The sequence below is a fragment of the Larus michahellis genome, chromosome 10 (assembly GCF_964199755.1).
Source record: "Larus michahellis chromosome 10, bLarMic1.1, whole genome shotgun sequence".
In the NCBI taxonomy this organism is placed as follows: Eukaryota; Metazoa; Chordata; class Aves; order Charadriiformes; family Laridae; genus Larus; species Larus michahellis.
In genome coordinates this window covers 17,370,525-17,394,060 of record NC_133905.1, presented here as the reverse complement: position 1 = coordinate 17,394,060, position 23,536 = coordinate 17,370,525, and the positions used below count along the sequence as shown (strand labels likewise).

Genomic DNA, 23,536 nt, shown 5'->3' with positions numbered 1-23,536 from the left:
ATCACTCTTGAATTACTGCCCTCATCAACCAAAGTTATGAATATAAAAGGAAGTGCAATAAAAGACAGCAAGTGTCATAAAAGTTGCAGAGAAACAATTTTGTAACCATTCCCCAAGGGGAGACATATGTGGGCAGGGGTGAGGACACGTAGCCCCCAGCAGCTCTGCACTACGTGATTGTGCTGCCATCCGTGACCCTGAACTTGCTGCTTACTGCTGCGTTTGAGAAACAAAGGCAGATTTACCCCTTACCTACGCATCTGGGCCAAGCTTGAACAAGTGACTGACTTCTCCAGCTGAAAGGTCTCCTGTCCCATGACACAGACTTTCTGGAGGCTTATGCAGCTGAGCCAGCTGGGACCAAACTGTAAACTGAGAATTTCAAGAATGTAAGTTAGAGTCCCATGGACCTTGCAAGGGCATAAAGAGGTAGAAAAGGGGAACCCAGATCTCTCTGTAGTAGGGAGAACTACAGGAACCGTGGTACCAGCGTCTATCTCCAGGACAACAATGCCATTTCACAACAACAGTGGAAACCATATTTGTAACAGCAGCATCATGAACAGGCTGCTACCCCTCACAGTAATGACACGATGGAGGAAGCGGTCGGTGCAGCCAAGCAGCACCAATTGACGTTATCTTTAACACACTGGGCTGTAAACTGTGTCAGAGCTGCTTTCTGCGTGGTTCAGTCACTCCTTCCATGAGGGCATGAGCGCCTGGGGCAGGGGAGGGCAGACAGCCCTGGCCAGGACCTGCCCAGAAGCAGGTCCATACCAGCACCCTGAAGCAGCAGCTCTGCAGCAGACCCTTGGGCACTGGCAAAGGATTGCTACAGTCTTAGAAAAATAGCCACCAGGCTTTTCTCTCCCAGTCGCAGCCTCAACACAAGCCACGCTGGCAAGATGAGGCTTGGCAAAGAGGGCATGTCTAGGTGTAGAGATTAGGAATTTCCCCACTCGGAGCCATTGGGGAAACAAAGAGCAAAGGAGAACCAGCCCACTACACCTAACTGTGTTGTTAGATCAAACAAATCTGTTTTCCCTATGTCTGTCATCAAGAGGTGGAGGATTTTTTTTCCATAAAAAAAGTGACAGTGGGACCTGTATGTCAGACATAGAGAGCAGGTCTCTACTTTCCTGTGCCAATTAGTCTCTCATAAAAAACACTCTCTCTTTTTAACTCCAGCACCTTCTCAGTGTAGAAGACGTTCCAGACACAACCGATGCTTGGACAGCTGGGAGTCCCCCGCGCCCTGAGCCAGGACAAATCCAGTTCTCCAGGTAGACTGTGCGTCACAGCCTAGGAAAATTCCTGCTTTCTACTGTGCCTGAGGCATGCACACTCGTGCACACGCATGCACACACACCTGGTCTAGCTGGGGCTTGGAATTAGCAGGCACAGGAAAATGACTGAAACTTGACTCCAAACCTCCAGTATTGATTTGGCCCAAGTGTTCCCCTTTTCACACCTCAAAACTTCTTCTCCCCCCTCACCCGCATAGAGCGCTCTCAGCCGTGTGATCACCAAGCAGTATTCACCAACTTATCTAAATAAGCACCCCATGTTTCCTAGCCTACCAGGATGGAAAACCTGTCTGATTGCCCAAGCTCCTGCAGGAAGTATGATGAGGTGCTAAGAAAATAATTCTGCTTACAAATTCTTTGGGCTGAAACAGCTGCTTTTGTAGCTGGATGGGGTTTTTGGCTGGCAGTCAGCTCTCCCTCCAAGTTGTCTCTACAAGACACTCCATTTACTTCCTGTTTCCTAGCAAGTCCCTGCAGGAGAGCAAAGAAGCTGGGATTAAACATATACGACAGAGCCTAGCCAAGACACACAATCCGAATTCCCAGACAAAGTACAAGACAAATATAAGCATCACAGAGGAACAAACATAATATGGGCTTAAGTCTAGCATGAGCCCTCTGTAAATGTGATCTGAACAGCAGGCTGCACCTTCCAGACTGGCAGATTCCATAAAAACAAGGTCTGCAACACAGCAGATCTCAGGAAGAGAGACAGGAGGCACCAGGGATTTAGAAAGAGGCTTTAGGGATTCAACATCACCTTGAATGACACAGAACCACTGCCTTCAAACAGCAGTTGGTGCACCGATGTAAAATAAGCAGGTTCCCCGAGTCCCCACCCAGTTCTGCACAACTGGAGCCACGAGGCTCTAGCTTTCTGGTTGGTAAGGGAAGAAATTAAAAAAACCTGTCTGAATTGTCCTCTCCTTGTATATCTGAGATAGGCACCCAGTAGCCCCTAACGCCATCAGAACACCCGATGTCAGAGTGACACTACCGGTGTACCTCCATCTGTACTACCTGCCATGAGTGAGCAGATTAAAGAAGGAATAAAGGAGTGAAGCAATATTACCCAGCCATGGCCAGATGGCTGGTGCTATATTCTTAGTTTTCCCAAACTAGCTCTCTGGAGTCCCAGCACAATACCCCAAACACTAAATTTCTTTTGTAAGATTGACAAATCCAAAGGCTGTCTTCCACCCGTGAAGGATTTAAAATAATACCTACTAGTAAAACCCTCAAGTGTGAAAACCTCAAGTATTTAAGTAGAATGTGGTCTTCACCGATTCCTCCTCTGCGCAGGAGGAGCCTGAGACTTCAGTAACTGTGCAGCCACACCATGTCCCCCTCACCACAGGAGAAATCCCACCAAATCCGACTGCATTGTCAGCACAGCAGGAAGCAGAAATCTCACAGGAAAGGCTATTCTAGTGACATCGCCAGGACAGTTTTGCAGATCAGAGACACTTTTGGACCAAAGCCAAGGCAGAGCTGGCCAGCACCTCCAAGAAGGTGGCTAAGTAGAAAATCTCCCCCAAAATAGTAGAAAAAATAAAAGATAGACACTTTTTCTGAAGTTTCAGTTACTGATGAAAGCAATATGAAGTTTTTCTCTCTCCCTAAAATGTTGTATTCCTTTTGGCACTGGAGAAAAAGAACCCCCTCTCCATCATACATGTGTATTTCCCCACTACTGAAGTGACAGAGTTAGCAAAAACAGAAAAGGAAAAAAAATTCTGCCACCAGAGTCATGATTTTTAACAAGTATTTTCAGTATTCACCATGAATAGGGAATATCAAAGCAACAAACTCCACTTCATACAGTTGACACTTCTCCAGGAAACAACCATCAGTGCCACAAGGACATTTTCTGTCATGCTGGGGGGAGGAAGTGGGGCAGTGAGCTGTAGACAGTAGCTAAATGAACTCTATTCAAATGCTTTGCTGAACTGGTGTCTAAGCAAGGAAATGGTAAGGGAAGCCTGGAGCCAGAGCATTTCCCATGAGACAGTGAATCAAGACCTTCCTCTCTCCTGTGACTCAGTGTCACAGGAGGCAAATTGCAGATGACTTCTGGCTGTCTGAAGCTGCAGCCATGGCACTGCGAGCAGACTGGATCCTCCGGATGTGTGCACGGAGATGGAGCGGAAGCAGGACAGGAGACCTGCTGGGGAGGCCCCATGTTGCAGCTGCTTCTCTTTCAAAGCCTGGCTAGCCTCAGTCATGCTGAGAAGATGTCAAAGGGGCAGCAGGCACCTCTGGCCTGTGCTTCATGCACAAAGACGAGAAGAGAATGAGAAAGAACAAATCAAAAGACTTAGAGCAAAGGAAGAGCTAAGGGCTGGGAAGAGAAACACACTCTGGGTCAGAAGGAACAACCAAAGCACACACAAAACATGCAATTACCTGCTGCAGAAAAGGCAGCAGGATCATCTAATTTCATGCAATGTACAGATCCCTTGAGAAAATGCAGCCTTTCTGCCACTCCATCCTGTTTCAGAGGCTTTCTTTCGTGCCTGTGGCTCTCCTTAGCCTCATAACTCTCATAGAAAGTAAAGTCATTGCTTTCGCATATAACACTAAGCCTCTGGTTCGGTGTGACCACACCAGAGCCCGCGAGGATTACTAACAGCTTCTGCACGGGTTTCTTGCCCACACCCATTCACCAAAGGGTACCCACAGCTAAGAGAACATGTGTTGTCTTCTCGCTCACTTATTTGGAGCTCTTGTTTGGAAGCTTGAGCCCAGAACACCAAGGGCAGCTATTTCCAAATACTTCTTAGGTGGTTATTCACGCACTTGCAATATTCCATGAGCATTTGTCATTGACAATTATCTTAGCAAGTACTGTTTGCAAAGCAGAGATGAAGGAGTTGTGCAAAGACAAGCAGTTCACATCCCATCTTAAAACAGGCCCCACTGTTGTGTAGCATGGCTGAAGTGCATAGCCAGCCTCTTCCTAAAAGCTTTCAGGAACAGATACCACAAGCTCCCCAGGCAATCTACCCATCGCTTCCTAATCCTTAACTACTTTAACACAGCCTTCCCCCTCCAAAGTTTCATGCTATATCAGCCATAACAGCCCACCTGAAAGCAGGGAGATGTGACGAAACGTCAGAAAAAAAAGAACATGTGTGCAAGGAAACCCTGAAATTTCAATCCACCTCATGCAGTTAGCCTGAAAAACAGGAGGTGAAACCCTAGCTCTAGTGAGAACTGCAGGAGTCTGGCAACCAATTTAAGAGCTCCCTCAGGTACTGTGCTGAGGAGGTGCTGCAACCTCAACCCCAGGATGGAGAGAGCACAAACTGGAATAAAAAAATCCAGGCTGAAGCCCACTCTTCATCCATGATGGAAAATAAACCCATGAAGGAAAATAAACCCATGAAGGACTGTAAGTGAAGTCTTCATCAAGTCTCACTGCAGGGCCAGCTTCTGTGAGCAGCTCTCATAAACACACACTAGACGCTCCTTGTTTTTCTCTTTCACGTCGGGACTCCTCCTCCAGCTGTGAGATACCCACCTGCTTGTGTGCTTTCACGCCGACAGTTTTAGCAGTGGCAAACGGTGCCGCACGGATTGCGCTGGAAAGCATGGTCTCTACTTCTTCACTCACCAGGGAGGACTGTGACAATTCTGCAAACTGCAGAAATTCAGGGATCCCGGAGACATACCTGTGAAGGGAAGAAGAGGCATCAGGAGCGAGTAAAACAGAGTGGCTGTTTTAATCTAACAGCTGTCAGAAGGGCCGGTCTTGATTCCACTGTTACTCTGTATTCTGATGTTTCTGGCACTGGAGATAGTTCCGTGAGCCAGTTCAGTTCACTGAACTGGCAGAAAACTAACAGAACAGAAAAACACTACGGCAACAATAGGCTCATCCGTCTTCTCTGGCTGCATCCACTGAGTGCATGTGAAACTATGGCAACAATGTGCCAAAACCAACTATTTTGAGCTGAAGGAGCACTGGACATTTATTCCCTTGAGAAACTCACTTTGTGCACACTGAACAATCTTTGCTGGGCACCAGTGCCACTAGTCTACCAAAAGGACGTGGGACAGTCAATGATTCTCTGCAGCCTTTCCCAGCTTTCCCCTTAGCTATTTTAACATCTTCTGTGATTTAGAACAATCTGCTCCTATCCATGCATGCCTAGCCCAAGAGGACCCCATCTCTGATGGGAGTGTTTTGCACACCACGACAAACAGCAGCAGCAAAAGCCCTGCCCTCCAGTGAAAAGCCCCATCTCTACATAAAAGCAAGTAACTCCTACCTCACTGCTGGATGAAGACATTTTCTGCCTCCCACATGAGATAAGCAGCAGGATCTGCGCAAATCACACTTCCTGCAAGGCAAAGCAGCAGCAGGTAAGGCCAGTGTACGCTCCTTACAAGGAAGTGTCTAACACTCCCTTGCTCATGAACTGGGAACAACTGCAGCCACCCTAAAGGGTGAGGCAGCACAAGGAGATAACTGAGAAAACCGAGAAATACGTGGATTCATTAAGTTACTCAGGCTTGAGTTCCTAGAAAAGATATTTTTTTTTTCTGGTCTGCAGCAGCATGAAACATCCTTCAGATGACAGCAACGTTTCTAATACCCTACAGACCATTCACGGCACTTGGAGAGAACTGGCAGATAAGTCCTGTCTGCTTGCTACTGCGAGGAACCTCTCACCCCACCACTGCTGCCCTGCTGGTCCTATCCGACCATAAGAGAGCTGGGTAATCAGTTTGGTTTTACAGAAAACAGTAAATTCACAGAAAAACATATGAAGCCATTCAAATCCCCAAATAAGTCTGGCAGTAAAAAGTCTGACGGTTACAAGCCCCCAACTCTTTTGAAGCAGCCATTTTAAACTTAACTTGATGTTTTTAGTTGATGATGTTACTTGGAGATAATATATTGCCAGTTGAATAAAGGCAAAATTTGGGGATAAATCTCTCCTTCCTCATTTGCCACCCTTAAAGGGGAGGATTTCTGCCCTTTCTGTCTTATTTTTCAGTTTGCCCACCAAACTGCACACCTGTCCTCCCTGTCTCAGCCAGGGGGCTGAGGAGGCCAGGAAGTGGCTTTCAAAGGGCTGGGTCAGCTCTAGTTTTTATCAGCTCTATGCCACCGGGGAAAGGAGTTATTAGCTGCCTTCTAACCTTACTGAGGAGGCGTCAAAGTCAACTTTCCCCTGCTGAACCTGTCAGATCTTCTAGTAGTACGAACAGGCAAAGGTTTGTTCATCCCGTGGTTACACCAGTTCACACCACCCATAGCTGATGACTCTATAGGAGATCACATTTACTGGTGCAGAGCAAGGCAGTTCGTTACAGGCCCACTCCAAGCAGCCAAGAGATAAGTCAGAAAACTTATCCAGAAGTCCTGTGCAGTAACTGGGTGCCCCACGTATTTCTGTATCAAGGCTCCCCAGCATCAAGCAGCTCTGCACCCTGACAGTAGCGACCCCAACCCAGCCACTCAGAACTTTGTCTCCTCTGGGGGGAATGCTTGCAGGGGGGACTCTTCTAACAAGATTAGCACTTTTGCTGCAACTTGGTGTGAAGGAGTTAGTGTCTTTGAGTTCTCTTTAAGTTCACCACATCTGGCTTAAATCTGCACATGGCAGCAATGATACAAGATGTATTTTTTCACAAATCAGACTCAAAAGGACAGTGGGTAGGTGTTTCTACTGATGCACTTGCAAAGGCAACTGAAAGAAGTCATGGACAGCCATAGCAAGCAACAGTCCCCCTCCCAACAGTTGTCACAAAAACTTACACTGGGAGATAGAGTCACACCTCTTGGCTCCCAAACCAGCATTGATCCATTAGGCCCTACTCTCCCCAAATTCTGTAGGAAAAGCCTTTCTAGCTAAAAACAAGGATACTGCTAAGTCTTCCTTACAATTTCATGTTAAAATGAGGAAGGCAGCCCAAGGTCCTTGTCACACCTGAGCATCACTGCAGTATTACTTCAGCCATGACAGTACAATTCCACCGACAGGCTGGGATACAAGCTAAATAAGGAGGCTGAATCAAACCTGTGATGCTCCCAAAAGAATCCTGAAGCAGAAGTGCTCTACTCCTTTCTGTAGTTATTTTTAATCTAGGGTGGACTGTGTCATCCTGGAACTGAGTCAAATGAAAATGAGAGATTTAAAGCACTTCACTCTCCCCCTGCTGCCCCTCTGCTCTGCGTCAGTCATCACTTCTTGGTTTGTAAACGCTTAGTGGGATTTGCACAGGGCCAGGCAAATCAGGCTCCTCCATTTACTGCTATACAACAAATATATTCCGGTAACAGGCTGTACTCCTGCCAATGCCTTCTGTTTTCCAAGTCATTTCATTTTCTTTAGTGACTTTCTTTCAGACGAGTCGACCAGAGCCTTGGGTCGACTCCGTATGGATTCTGCCTCTCAGCAGTGCCAGTTATTTCTTTGCAGAAATCCTGCTCATGTAGGAAGCAGGTACAAAATCTCTCCTCACCATGCCAGACGCAGTTTATTTGCTCCTGTTTCCGCTCCCTTTTCAGTGCCCACAAAGCACTGACTGCTGCTCTGCCCAGGGCTCTCCCTGGCTGCCTCCCCTGCCTTTCCTGCCAGGCTCTCCCAAGCCAATAGCCAAGGAAACCTGTCCACACCTATGCAGGCTGGGGCTGTGCCTTTGTTTTGGGCAGTGACGTGTGCTTGGGGTGGAGGCCACCATTGTTTCAGCTCCCTGATTCCACAAAGGAGCGTTAATAATTTCTTACAACTGCAGAAAATGAAGGGTGGCAGTTACACCCAACCTATAACATTATACGTCATTGTTTTTCCTGTTACCTGTCAAAAAGGGGGTTTCTTCCTTTTGCTGTGGGAAGGTGGCTGAGGTTGCAATGTCACCTAGGCAGAAGCCACTAACTTTAACAGGATTTCTGTCAAACACATGGACCATATCGATGCAGGGACACGGTTACCCTGCCCTGAGCAGGCGTAAGAGCTCCTGGGACCGTCTGGATCAGAAATCAGAGCTGGGCCCCCTCTCCCAAGGGCCACTGTGTCTCTCCTCATATGGAAGGGACACAGTGGATAATGCAGCTGCCACCTGTGGTGTTCAAAGCAGCCTGACAGCACCAACAGAAAAATACAACTGTGCTGTGGAAACCAGATGCTTTTTCACAAAAATGAAGTGACTCTCATTTAGCCCATGAAACGTATTTCTTGCAGAGAAGTTACACAAGAGCCAGTCTGAGATCCTCTAATTTGTCTCAAAAGGTACACAGCTCTTCAGGTGCTCTCTGACTTGAAGAGTGTAATCACACACCAACCCTTGGCTTCTTCAAGCATCATATAAAGAATAGAAAACAGCAGGAAACATCCCCCCTATCATCTTGCATAGCATGAAGGTTATGTACAAGAACTAAAACATTACAGCCAAAAACCTTATTTTGCAGAAGATAATCTCATTTTTCATATTCAGTGCAACATTAAACCCGTCCTTCCAAAACTCAGCTGTGCCAAGGCTTGTGAGCTTGGAGTGAAATTATCTCCAACAGAAAAGTTTCACTGCCCCAGCAAAAAATGAGTAGTGGAAAACATAAACAAAATGACACAAGTGGTGAAAAGTAAAAGGAGGTGGTTTAGACACATCCCATCTTGATATGCAGTGTTTCAGTAACCAGGGTGAGGAAACGGGTTTTCCTTTTACGCAAGGGTGGGCCAGAACCTTGGCTGGACTAAATCAGTGCTGCCCTGCTGAAATCAATGGATTGTTGCTGATTCACAGCAGCTGAGGGTCTGGCATGTGGTTTTCTCTTGACAGTATCACAGTAATTTAATTCTAAATTAAAATCATGTGGAGATGTTGTTTTGATACAACATTGTTAAATACCAAATATACCAAAACTGAACTGAACTAAACTAAAATTAACCTAAAATTAGAGAGAGTAAATGGAATGCCTCTCTATTATAATGCGGACTCAGAGGCTAGAAAGAATCACAGGACAATTTGACGAAATCCCTTGAAGCATTCTCACTGACTAATTAGTCTCTTCATTCTGGAACAAGGCCATTGGTGGTGTGAAGGTTTCAGGGTTTAACACATTTCCTCATGCTCACTAAGAGCTCGGTGTAAATCCCGAAGCTAAAAGCACCAAAGATGCAAAGAACAGCTAGATGAACTGGCATGAAAGATGACTAACGGTGATCCTCTCTCACTAGCCCCCAAGAGCACAGGTGGCCAAGAGAGGCCTGCAGCCACACTGGCCTTGAAGCCGGTGAGTCCTGCACAGCACCCCACTGCCAACTGAGAGAAACTAAAGGATATTCTTCAGCTGCAGACGTGGAAGCAGCACCCTGGGAACTCCTTGAGCATCACAGCAAACAGGCAGGGGAGAGGCACACCCCACTGCAACCGCTTGCGCAACTCTGTCTCATTTAGTCACACGATGGTGGACGGGAGCAGGACTATTGCAGGCACACACCAAGCAGTGAGTGACGGCCTTCACACAGAGCACCCCCAGGCACTCTCCTCCCATTTGACACTCTCCCTCCTCCTAGATCTGTCCTCCCCATTTATGGCAGTGACCTACTATCATCCTTGCCCTGTCTGGCCAAACCCCAGTTCCCCCTGACCCCGAGTAACCAGGCCTCCAGCAAGTGCTCAGCCTCTCTGAGGATCAGCAAGGATGATGCTAATTCACTGCTCAAGTGGGTGGCAGTCTTTATTATGTTTCAGGCCTGAGAAATCTCGCCAGTGCACCGAGAACCACAGGGCTCCTTCCTAATTACACAGCAGAGCACCGCATGATTCATGTCAGCAGCTCCTCAGCCCCCTCACCTCAATCCTTGCTGGTGTGACACAACAAATCCGAGTGGAAGTGATTAGCAGGTTGCAACCGCAGCCGCCTGCTCCCCAGCGCTATTAACAAATAAGGCGCCATGAATGAGCCGTCAGACGGCAGGCAGAGGCCTGTTGAATCATGCTCTTCTGCATTGCAACATCGGAAGTTGCACTCTAAAACCGATCGCCTGGGTTGCTCTCCGATTTCCCAATGAAGGCTGGAGGAGGATGGAGAACCCGGGCTGAGAACATTATATATGCGTTTTTGAATTCCCAGGAGAGGTTTGAAAATTAGAACTAGCTCTGGGGCCTTTTGTTTTTGTTTTTTCCTTCCCTCCTCTCTTTCCTTTTGGTCTGATTAACTTTGGTGACTGGCTTGCATAATTTTATCAGGTTGGGCCTGATGAATCATTCATCTTCAGCAAGCAACAGTGAGAGATTGCAGGCCAGGCAGGGTCTGTGTTTCAGTAACCAAAAACAGCAAAAAAAAAACCCAACACAAAAACACCCCACCAAGAGAGAGGGAAGGGGGGCAGGGAAAAAGAGACAGTGGGCCAACAGCACTCGTGGACAGCTTTCTGATGTCTGGTCTCAGACAACTAGCAGCACATTCATTTGTAAGACTGCCAGACCTCCTAGGAAACCTAAAAGGCTGCTGTTATTTATAAAGCTATTCTGCGTGCAAGACTAGCTCATTATATTTATAGGTACCTGTCCCATTCACCCACTTCAGGGCCCTCGTTCTCATAAATCTACGAGGCTCACAGGATCTGCCCTCAAACACTAAGATACTTCCCCTTTCTGAGCAGGGCCATTTGGAAGCATCTATCACCACTGCAGGGCACAGCAGAACATACACGTAAATACGTACCTGAAAGCCCCACATTACTGTCAATGCACAGTAAACCAGATTCAAGAATTTGTCTTCCACGTGGAGAGCACCAGATTTTGCATTTCATTTGTAAAAAGCTCCCAGTAAATCTTAGCCACAAAGGTTTGATTTAAAGATGGTTTAAAACTGTCAGCTGGCTTCAGGAGAGAAGATAGACAAGTCAGTCCAATCGATTCTGTCAGCCCAGACTCACAGCCCCCCCTTAAGAAGGAAAAACAAAATAAAATCAACCCTCCTAGGTTTTATGCCTGAACTTCAAACAATCTGCGCATAAATCCAAATCAGAGCTCGGCTGGTCAGACATGAAGAGCTTTGCAAACACAACCCTTCAGTGAAGCTGGGGACATGGGCAAGCAAAGGCAGCTCCCTACAAATTGCACTGAGGACAGGAAAAGCAAGAGATTTGGCCTTTCCAGTTTGTGGGTGTTCACACACAAACACAAGCGAGCTTTTCTATTTTGGAGGTGAAAGACTTATTTCTTCACAAAAAAAAGTAAAAATGGTAGATACAGATCTTGCCTCCTACAGATAAAACAGACAAGATTTTACTCTTGAGCCCAGCAGGGCTCACTCCTGGTCGACCATAAGCCTTGCCCAAATGTAGATACGGGAACTGAGGCAAACTGCTGCTTCCAGTTGTCCATATGTTAGCAAACTTTCAAACAGAACCACGCTGTACCAGTCCCAATCCCAGATTTCTTCGGTGCTTCAATTTGCACCGTGATTTTGGGCACTGGTTACCAATTGCCAAATCAGAACCAAAACTTCATGCAGTCGCCCAGGCCTGACTCCCTTGAGCAGTCACACAATTGTGGTGAGAAGCATTTTGGCTCACTGCAAGTTGCAACAGTGGGCAGGTCTTGAGAGGAGTCTCAAAGAGCCCCCTCAGAGGTAGAAGCTTTCACAGTCCAAGGGCAGATACTATTTTTCCTGCTTAATCTCTTGGAAGGATTCCCTCTCTCAGTCATGAATTAAGAGTCATCCAGAGAAAAATATTTGCCGTTTTTCGATATATTTCAGGGACTGATTGTTTAACCATTTGATGTGGCATAAATTCAAACCCTTAAAAAAAAAAAAAAAGCGAAGGAAAAAGAAAGCGGCTTCCACAGCTTAGAGCATACCCAACCCTGCATGTCTACCCAAGAAGAGCCAACAGTCCAAAGCTGAGAGGGAAAGAGGCTGAAGATCTGGGGGGCTGGCTCTGGAGGTAAGAGCTTTCACATCTTAACTCCAGCGTCTGATCCCGGGCTGTACTACAGTGAGCAGTTGTCTCTGTATACAAGAGGTAGCCACAAAAATTTTAACCAAAATTTACATTCCTCTACTAAAAGTCATCATCTACATAATGCAGCATTTACTAACAAATAATCATCTCAAAAGATTCCCAACCAGTTCTACTAGGAACCTAAACAATGCAGCTTTGGGTTAAGGGTGTGAGAGATGAAGCAAAGCTGACTCAAGCTGCTTCCAGTGGCTAAGCTGAGTGAAATGCAATAAATACAGAGCAAACCTGATTTTTCCATTGCTATTGCACACAATACTTGCAAGCAATTACACTGGCTGCAGCAGTTTAACATGGAGGAGAATAATCAAGATACTTCGTGCATAATTCACATATCTAGTTACGAAAGTTCAGGCCATAAACCAAAAAGGAAGCTGGATTTTTAGAATAATTTTGTGCCTTAAGATGTCCATTGCAGACACAAATGGGAAACAGATAAATACATTTAGGCTCTTTTCTGTATGGCCTTCCATCTCACACAGTCATTTGCTGCTACGTTAGGATTAACAGCAGCTCACAGCTCCCTCCTGTATGATGTATCATAGATTTTACTTGATCACTTATGCCTTATGCCATAACCATGGATGAATTATGGCAGGTTCTTTAAAAACCCTCCAGTCTGACTGTAAAGCAGTGATGAATTCATGTTCTCTGGTAGGTTATGGCCACAATCAGTTGACCTCAGAGGAATGAAATGCCACCATGTGTCCTAGGAGAATGGAAATGCAACGGTCCCTCTGGGAAAGGATGAAGAAAAAATCCATTCAGAGGTTATTTTGTCAACCTAACCTGACCGTCTCTCCGGTGCCTTAGAGGATACCTGAGGGCTTATCTAGCACAAGACAGGGTCATGCTGTAGGGCTCAGCTGACTGGTAACAAGATGGCTACTGCGCACTCACAGTCCAGAACTCAGATTTAGTTGAGGCAAATAGTGGCCTACAGCCACCATTACCTGAAGGCTGATCAGTAACCTGACAGCCACAGTTCAGCTCCTAGAAGACAGCCATACCTTCCCCATCTCAGCAGCAAATCATGCCTGGAAGGTAAGCAGCCCCCTCCATCTAAGGGGTACTTCCCCTCAACATGAACATACAGGATCTACATTGATATGATGTGTGGGTAGCTTCACTGGGCCTGTACTCAGGGGACACAGGACCCTTACGATGCCTGACCTCTAGGTATTCCCCTGACCTCCTGCTCACATGCTACAGGGAGTTGGAGACCAGGCTACAACAAAAAACAGACATCTAGTGTCTCTGTAGGTCACCTCCCCATCTCCAGATCTTCTCTGGTGCCCCCAAAGGTCAACTCCCCGTCTTCAAAGCACGCACAGATTTTTCCAAGAATCCTCTCTCAAGGGAAAACCTTCTTCTCTCCCCTTACCCCCATCCTTGAAGCAGTGCTAAACAGTCAGGAGTCTGTTAATATGGATGTATCAGGGCTCGCTTTGCACGACTTTTAACATCATCACCAGGGCACCTTATTTTTATGGGGGGAGTGGGGGGAAGAGAGAGCAAAGAGACAGACCTTGAAGGAGGAGGAGGCTCAGATACCACCTTCTCTCTCTCCCTGTGGCATCTATCCATAAGTGCCTCTGTCAGGGTCACAGCAACTGAGCTGAGCAATAGATGATAGAGACAGTAGCTCTCCAAGCCATTTTGGGAACGTCCCACAGAGTCTGAAAGCAGCATTTACAATGCTGTTTTGCAACTGGGAGAAGAATCACAGTATGCCCCAGTAATCAAGGAAAGCAGTCAGATTCACAGAATATTTTTTAACCCATAATAAATAATAGTTTCCTAAACTTTATTGCGGTCACAAAGTTAGAACAAAATTTGATAAAAAAATACAATTATTGTGCACACAAAATTTTGAAAAATGTCACTAAATCCTCAGGGGAAAAACAATGAGTGCCTTTTTAATGAAAACCAAGCTTATGGATTGTTGGTTTCTGAAAGCAGCCTGGTAAATGTTTTTGTTTTCCAATAAGCAAAATAAATACTGGAACAGACCCATGGTCCTTTCTCTTCCACTGCTCCAAACCTCCCCATTTTTCAAAGCAGAATAAAGGATGCTTGTCCGCCGATTTTAAAACCAGTAACTGGTTCCCCACTGTACAGTGAGCCGGGGGTGGGCAGGGCAGTGGAGGAAGGCCAGGAGACCCTGATGTACACTGGGGATTGCAATGAACGGACAACAAGAAGCAGAACCTGCTCCTGACAAACTAGATTGGGAAAGTGCCTGGAGATGGAGCTTATCATGCCACAACTTGAACCTCCCCAAGCAATTCACACACCCATGTCTCTACATGAAAGCAATGAGATGGGAAGGAAGCACAGTTAGGGTTTGGCGCTGCTCAAGCCCTATGCAATTACAGGCAAGAGTAAACATCTTATTCAAGGATGAGCAATCGTCCCTCAAGGGAAAACCCTGGGGCTTCCAGCCCTCCCAAGAAGGTCACAAATGGGTACAGGAAACAAGAGGAGACTTGCACAAAGGGAAGAAGCTAAACCTCACTGCCCATGAGTGAGGAACTGAGCAGACAGGTCCATGTGCTCCAGCACGGGACACAGATTTCAGAACAAACGCATGGGAAGCTGTGGCATCACTGAACCTTTTGTTTCTGAAGCTCCAAGAGCATTATGTAGTCTTTCTTCCCAATAGAGCAATTGCAATAAAATCTTCAGCTTGCCAGGAGCACCTACTTTAGTGTCTTTCCTTTGTGGCAGGAAGAGGGGGCATTGTGAAGTTGGCAGCAGAGCTGTTCCTTATTGGAGACAGGGGATCCTGAAATTGTACCCAGTCTCTGGTCAAACCTCTCTTAACACACCTATGTGCCCACCACATGAGCTTCAGCATCTCCAAATCAATCCATGGCTTGAAATAATAGTCTTTAAATTCATTTTTCACCTTCAGTGCCATCTGCTTAATACAGCTAAGTGTACAGCCTTTCCAGATGCCATTTTCCATTCATTAAGGCCCAACAAAGGCATGAGCTGTATTCCAAGAAATTCATACTGTAAAGACTTACTTACTAGTACCTATTGAGAGCGCTTCTGCAGAGCTGTGGGGGCTCCTAGAAGACAAGCATATGCACTTCTCTGTGGTCACATCCCTGACACTGTCCCACGTGACTGGGCGACTCTCGGCAGGCTCAGAAGTCTTTCCTCCGTGGAGGAAGAGCGGGTACCGTGAAGTTGGCAGCAGAGCTGTTCCTCAAAGATGCAGGTGATCCTGAAAAAACACCCAAACTCTGGTCAATCCTCCCTTAACACACCTACATGCCTATCACACAAGCTTCAACAGACACCTCAAGAACCAAGACAGGTAACATATGTCAGCACAAAACATCTAGGTAGCAAGGGCCTGAGGAAATGTCCATTGAACTCCTTCAGCAGGCTCAGGAGGGGACAACTGACAGCTCATTTGTTGCCATAAGTACTTGTTTCTCAGATGCCAGGACTGGGCCAGTTGATGCTAGCTAATTAATCTCCCTGAAAAAAATGAAACCATCTGGCTGTACAGTAATTACTCTTCCTGCTTGGGCTCAGGAGCCCACATCACAGATCGTGGAGAGGCCATATCAAACAAGCAAGTATGGTAATGACATACTCTTTGCTGCTGTCATACAGCCCAAGTAACTGCTCAGGAAGTCCGGGCAGCCACCCAGCCTGCAGACACTTCCTTCCTTTGCTTAGTGTCCTGCTGCATGGAGAGATCCACCCTCACCCAAACATGCAGCTGGCAGCAAGGGACCTCGCAGCCATGGTGGTCTGAGCCAGACTGAGGGCTCTTTGGCAAGGACACCAGAGGAGGCCCTTTCCAGAGCACCCCACTGGCTGCAGCCTGCAGCTTGTGCAGCTCTGGTCAAAAAGAGCAGGGCTGACAGCACCAAGGTGAACAGGGGCAGCCCAGCTGCCTCCCAGCCCACCTACTCGTGCTGCTCCTTGTCTGTGAACGCTGACTTCTCTTCCTCTGCTGGTTTCCTGGCCTCTTGGGGAGGAGGAAGAGGGAGTTTCCTGCTCTGCAGAGCCACAATTTGACAGAAGCATCCGCAGCCTTCACAACCCTGGGATGGCTGTCACAGGTCCTTGGCTTTCCCCCTGCATAGCCGTATCACATACAATCCCCAAGCCAAGGTGCAGGCTCACAAGAATGATGGATCGTCGTAACCAGTAATCACTCCAGCTTCTCCCTGCTCTCCCACCAGTGCTATGGGCAGAGGCAGGAAAAACAGTGGAGGAAACAAGCCTTTCCTGGGAATGCCCCAGCTAAACTGAATCATCAACAAGTTTTGGAGGATGTTCAATCTGGTGGCCACTGAGGGGCCTTCAGAAATGCTTTTGCATCCCTTATGATGTTGGATATATCCACACATACAAAAGCTTTACGTATTGGTCATATAAACAATGTTTCAGGGCAGTAATGAAACAATCAAACCAATGGTTCATTAATAACATGGCATTCAGTGTAAGCTTTTTCCCTCACTAACCAAAGCACAGTCCATCTACCAAAGCAGGCTCAGAGTTATTCAAAATTGATTATTTTTTTTCATTACTAATGATGATAAAAACAAAGCAAGGATACTAAGAAACCAACACATGTAAACTACAAAAATTCCCTGAAGGAACCACAAATCATACTCCACAACAATCTGGCAGGATAAATAGAGCTGTAATTCAAGGGCCACATGCATCCCCCAACAGCACTACGTGGGCAGCCCATGCCAGCTGCCTGGACAACCTCATCATGGATGGCTTGCAAAGGTCTTCCCCAAAAAACGGGTCTTTGTACAGGGCTCATGTAGCAGTCTGACTGGGAAAGGAGAGGTGAGGACAAGCAGAGAGGGGAGAAGAGCCTGCTACCAGCTCCCTCCCATGCTTCCTCCTGTTCGGGGGAGCTGGACCTTTCCCTTTGGTTTTCACCAAAGGGCAGGGTTAAACTCAATTCAAGGTAGGTAAAAACAGGCAGAGCTTTATTTCAAACTTGCCTCAGTTGCTCAGTGCAGTACAACTGCAAGAACTCGGATGAAGGAGGAAATAAAAAAAGGTTTTGTGGTTAGTTATGAGTATGCTAACACGGTAAGAAACAAGGAAGCAAGAATGGGAGAGATAATTACTCTATGAGTTGCATTTCCGTTTTGGACAGAAGATAATGAGATACCCTTTGCTATGCAGAAGAGTCTCCTTGCAGAGCAAATGCAAGGCTGGCAAAGGGCAAGCAAGTTGGAGTTGCAGAAACCCAGTGTCCCCTTACCAGTGATGGCCAACAGGGCAAAGCTTTCCTAGCAATGGGAGGACAGAAAACAAGATTAACTGCCTCCTGGGAAAGAAAGTAGTCTTCCCTCCTCCTTGGGCACTACCCAGACATTCCTCAGGATCCCTGACCTGCGCAGCTGCCCCAGGTTTCCACAGATGTCACAGATGTGTCCTGCTTGGCAGGGCCCTTGGCTCAGGGAGTGATGCATGCAGACAAGTGCACTCTACTGCACTTCTTGAAGCCTGGGCAGGCAGAAACGAGCTGCTCGTGCTGGGAAGCCCCAGCAGACTCCAGGGAAATGCAAAGAATTGCGCAAAGCTGTTTGGAAAGAGCCACAGTAAAGCGGCCTGAAGATTACCCTAAATCCCTTGGCTGCAGTGAGCCAGAGACTGTTCCATACCTGTCCCCCCTGAGAAGGGTCTGCTTTCCAGTACTGTGAGCCCCCAAGGAGCACTTTACGAGTGCTGCAGCCTTGCAAGGCCTACAGAGTATTCAGCTGCCCATGGAAAAGGCTCTGTGGGAACACTAAAATAAACACCCAAAACTATGTGAGCAAAATTAACATCAGGTACACGGTTACTCTAGCCAGCAAGGATGGAGAAGCCTCCTTTCACAAAGAGCAGAGACAAAAAACATTACTGGTGCGTTGCCTTACAGGTCCAAGTTAGTCCTGGAGCTGACAGGTCAGTGGGACGGAGTTCCCTCTTGTTTATTTACGTTTTGAGTCCATCCCAGTACCTCTTTCCCAAGAGCTCCTTTGCTGATTGAGCAAAGTTTCAGCTAATGAGACTATTTTTAGCACCAATTGCTAGGAGAAGCTGAACCTTTTAACAAAGCCTCCTCAACACTGTAATGAGCATATTATTGCTAAGGGGAAAGAAAGAAAAAAGCTGGGGGTGGGCCTGTATCTAGGTCAGCATCAATCTCTCTCTGTCACCTATAGCGTTGTTTTATGGGAAGTGTGTGGATAATAAATGGCGATTATGGAAAGCGGAGGGGAAGAGGCAATCCTGAGAAATTTATAGATAGGAGAGAAATCACATTAATAGGAGATAATACAGAGCTGCAAAACTGTTATAAAAAAAGGCATTAGAAGAGCTCTGTAATTGGGGTTATTAGACACAACTACACCAGGCTTTTTTTTCCTTTTTGGGTGCATGTCACTGTGATGGATGTCACTTTCAATAGTGATAATAACAGTAAAATATCCATGTTAAAGCTGAGTACATTAACTTTTATATTGGTGTAATTTACTGCGTTACGAGTTCCCATCATTCAGGAGCGAAAGACAAAATGCTCTTCCTTACGATGTCGATAACCATGCATACACTTTACAGGAAGAAGAGTTTCTTTAAATATCTACTCTATGTTAAATAATTCTTTTAACTTTCCATTACTCTTTTCAGGAGAGACAAGGAGCAGAAGAAAGGGGTAAGCTATTCATATTGCTAACATACATCATGAGCTGGATTTGCCATTGCTCTATATCTGGTGAAGTCATTCACAGATGCTTTTCTGGCCACACGTACAAGAGATTGATTTGCTGCACGGAAAGGGGCAGAATGGACTGGACAGTAGTTACTATTTTTTAAAACCTACACGTGTGTCAATATGATATTGAAGGCAACATTAATTACCAAAATTAAAAAAAAAAAAGAAAGAAAAAAAGGATTATTCAGTAGAGAACCCACTTGCAGCACCGTGCTCTTTTACGTGTGGTTCAATAACGGAAAGGTGGAGTCCCTATCCCTCAAAGTCAAAACAATGCTGTACCTGCTACAGCATTACAGCCACGTGCACTTTAGGTGCTTAGAGTTATAAATAAAACAAGTCAAGCCTCAACTTGTATCTATCTGTTCTCTATTGCAGAAGCTAAACGACTGCTAAAGGAATGACCTTTATTCCCAGGCTGTGAGTAGAAATCACAGCGGCATGAACACCACAAGCTCTAGGTCAGGCTTAGGCTCCACGAAGAAGGTGGCCAATGGCAGAGTCTTTGGCTCCAGCAACAGGAGAGCCATGTTCTGCTCTCACACTGCCTCCCCAAGCACATCCGCGCTCTTGGGCAAGTCGCTCCTTTGACTACTCTTTCCAAAAAGTGAATGCCTCCAGCTAAGCACTGTGATTGTACAGGACAAGCACAATGAGGCCTTGAGGGAATGCAGCAAGAATCCTTCCTGCTTCAAGATAAACTAGTTTTGATATGGTGCAGAGCTCTAAAGCTGACCAAACTACCCACAACAATGGCAAAAGCACTCGTAGAAAATCTGCTTCAAAACTGCGTAGAAGCTGACTTGATACCACTGTGATTTCAGAAATGGAGTGGGCATCCGGGGGCTGAGCTACAGCAAGTTTTAATGCTATCTAAAAATCACAAAAGGAGGAAATTTTCCTTCTTCCTGCAAGTCAGACCATATATGCAATACAACGCAAGCATCGCTATTTAGGTGGGCTCCTGCTTTCACACAATTACTCCCAGTCTCTCCTAGCTGAGAGCCCACGTCTGTAACAGCAATGAGACATAAAGGCTCCCTCCAGTCACCGTATTCCTCAGGGCCAAGGGGTCTGTAGGGCACTGAACATGAAAATAGTTCTGCTCGCATTCAGTTTTGTTTGTGAAATCAATCAGTTCGCTTGCCTCCAAAAGGCAGACCTACCCACCAGCTCTCACAGCGTGAACACAAAAATCCCCAAACAGGGTTGTGAGTAGCACAAGGAACAGGCACTGAGAAATGCAATCAGCTCCCCCAAGCTGCACTTTCAAATTGCAAATTACAGAATAGCTTCAATGTTAAGGAAGGATTAAAGGACTCTGGTTTGTTTCCAAAACAAAACACTGCAGTGTGGCATGACTGAAAGCCATCCCATCCAAATGGAATTCGACACTTCATTCAAGCCCAAACATTTTTCTTCCATGTGTTCAGCTGATTAATTGAGGATTCAACTGTTTATGCCCTACTATGTGCTGGTTTGGGGTTGTTTTTGTTTTTTTCTCTTAACAGTAACTGCAGTTGATCAAAGTGACTCTTGCCTACACACATAAAGGCTTTAACTGGTACCTCAGAAGGAAGACAAGACAAATAGGAGGATTAGCTCCTTCCTTCACCTCTGAGCTAGAGAAGCTGAAATCTACTGAAGACCCTGACTTTTCTCTCCTTGTTCCTCACTTTATGAGCCAGACTCTGCTCTCTCCACCTCTGCGGAGACTGCACAGTCGCCTCTGTAAAAGGTAGAGAGGTCTCTTCCTGCGGGCTTGACTGGTGTTATCCACCCTAGCTCTGCAACACTGGACCTACGATATCTACAGCTACCTGCTATCTCCCTGCCTTCCTACTGTTTGTTTCACAATGGTTAGGCCTGCTGAGAAAATATTTGCTTTGCATTTGAGAAAAGGTCACTGACTGGTGGTATAAACCACTCTCCTTTGAGACAACAGGAATGGGGCTCAGATCCTAGAAGAGAAAAATCAGCCTGGAGTCTTTTTCCTCCTCCCCTGCTTCCTCCCACATCCCATTCACATGGTATGAAAAGGCTCTCAGTGGCTCTAGGCCCAAAGAAAGGAGAACATATTTCATGTTCCTCATGAAATCTACCTCCATTGGTCCCTTGTTCAGCTCTCAGCAGGAAGCAGGGCTCGCCCTAAATAGAACCGAGGTGGGTAACAAAACAGGAAGATTCATTTCCTGTAGCACCACGGTGCTGGCAGAAGCAGTTCCCTGTCCTCGGCGTGCTTTCCGAGGACAGTCCTCCAAGGTGGCACAAGCAAACACATGAACTGGAGTAGGGGCCAACCGCACTTTACTGGCCTTGCCTTTGAAATATACTTTGTTAGGTGAGCTCCTTATACCCAGCTGTAGAAGCAGTAACACAAGAGCACATCAGCTGCACCACACTGCTGCAGCACAGCGGGGGATGCAGGATATGAAATGAGTTTGGCAGCTTAACACTCAGTCAAAGGAAGCAATGCACTCCCCTGTGCACAACAGTGTTTTGTGACAATTTCAAGTTTGCTTTTTACCAGCAACTTGGTGGTTCCTATGCGGTTTCACGTACATAAAGAACAAAAGGGCATAAACACTATAATTTCAATGGAAAAAAGTATCCCGCTTAAATGCAAGGAACAATAAAGTTAATAAACTATGTAATTACAATCCCAGAGTACACATCTGCCTGTACAAAATACCCCCTAGTATTGTGCCCAGCCACACAGAAAATCTGTATCCTGCCAGTGCAACTGAGTAACGTCAAGCCTAATTCAAAGCCCATTAAACAGAATGTGGGCCTGGCTGCTGGTTTCAGTAGCTTTGGACCAAGCCACTTCAGCACATGAATAGTTTCACCATTTCTTTGCTTGCATAGGGATATATCTGTCCATTCAGAGCAGCAACAGCTGTTTAACATGGAGCAGTGGTTGGAAAGAGCAAACATATCAGGGAGGAGGATGACTGAAAGAATATATGCTTGGGGAATGGAACGGGGGGAGAAAAGGGGAATTTTAACAAGGATGAAGATCGCTGGTGTATAGATTCTTATCTAGCTTTAAATGACTTCGCTATCATGCTGTAACAGCACAGCTGCAGCAGCACAGCTTCAGCGTGTGCAGTTCTTCCTGCCCCAGATCCTAAAGATGAGGTTTTACAAGATGGTTGGTTCAAACTAAGACCTCATTTCACTTCACCCCCCATCCTGTTCCCTGCTCCCCACAGCACTGCCTCCCCCTTTCCCTGAGCCAGCTGCAACATTGGTCTGATCCCCTGGGGAACTGCTTCATCTTAAAAAGACAGCAGCAAATAAGTTATTAGGGAAAGAAACAGTTGTAGCTTTTGTCTGAGTGTGAGAAAAGCCAATTCATAGACAGGAAGGTGAGTAAACAAGCTATTTGGTTTTTTGCAAGGTAAGGCAGAGTTCTGCAGAAAGCACCAAACTTCATTCATTCACCTCCAGAGTCATCCATACTCCTAGCTGCTCACGGAGGTTTTTGCACACACACGCTCAAGGAAGGGATACTATAGATAACAACAATCTGCTGAGAACATCATGCACTGACTTCAAACACGCACAAAAAGCCAATTGTGACTAGGTCGGGACTTCTAACTACTTTGACACCTTCATGGTCACCAAACATGATATTGCAGGCAGGTAATATTCCCTGCTCAGCGCTCAAGTCAGCCCCTCTCTCCTTTCAAGAGGCTCACAGTCACTAATGGTTATTCCTTTCTATAGAGCACTTACCAGAAACTCAGAGAGACTGCTCCACTGCCTCGCAAGGACTCCACCATGTTTTGCTTGCAGTGAGCTCTGCTGTACATGAGAAGGATGGAAAGGTGGGCTGACTCCTCGTGCAGTCCTTTTTCCAGGGGCCTGCAAGACAAAAAAGTCAGGGAGTGCAGAGAAAGGACAGCGGGGGAAGTTCCCAGAATTAAAAGATTAAGGAAACAGAGTTGCCACTACAATAATTTGTTGCAAGGTAGAGCCCCCATAGAGAGCCGTCTCTGTGCAACAAGAGCACAGGGGATACAGGAAGGCAAGTACTTGGCCCTTGCTTTGCTTCAGCTCCCTAATCCAGCACAAATGCATTTGGGGATTTATGGGTTTTTGGAAGCTTCCAGCAAAGCTCAGGGCCTGTTCCTTGGGTTATTGTTTTCCCATCTGTTTCTCTTCATTTTATTCCATCACAGAGGCCCCATCGTGGGACACAAGAATGTGACCGGAACAATAGGCAGAACTTGCTGCCTCCAGGACTGCAGCGAGGGCAGAGCCGCCATTGCAGGATGGGAGCCAGAGGCTTCTATATTTAGCCCTTTCTTGCTTATTCCAGATCACATTCATGCCCTGCACCCAAGAAGTCAGGAGGCTTTCACCACACCACTGTCCCCAAGCACTGCACATCCAGCAGAGCCCCTGAACATAAAACATTCATTTCCCTTCTAATAAATGCCAACAGGAAGACTTCCTGCTCCCCCCTCCCCTTTCCAAATCCCTAT

The 23,536-nt window shown here is 46.4% G+C and overlaps 1 long non-coding RNA gene across 1 annotated transcript; it reads right to left on the bottom strand.

Moving 5' to 3' along the window:
* Nucleotides 1-264: 264 nt before the first annotated feature.
* LOC141749516 (uncharacterized) lies at nucleotides 265-23,407 on the bottom strand. Its single transcript, XR_012589381.1, has 5 exons — nucleotides 22,785-23,407; nucleotides 15,329-15,527; nucleotides 5,582-5,653; nucleotides 4,831-4,981; nucleotides 265-372 (listed from the first exon to the last, which is right to left on the bottom strand). It is a non-coding gene; the product is annotated as an uncharacterized LOC141749516 (long non-coding RNA).
* Nucleotides 23,408-23,536: the final 129 nt, after the last annotated feature.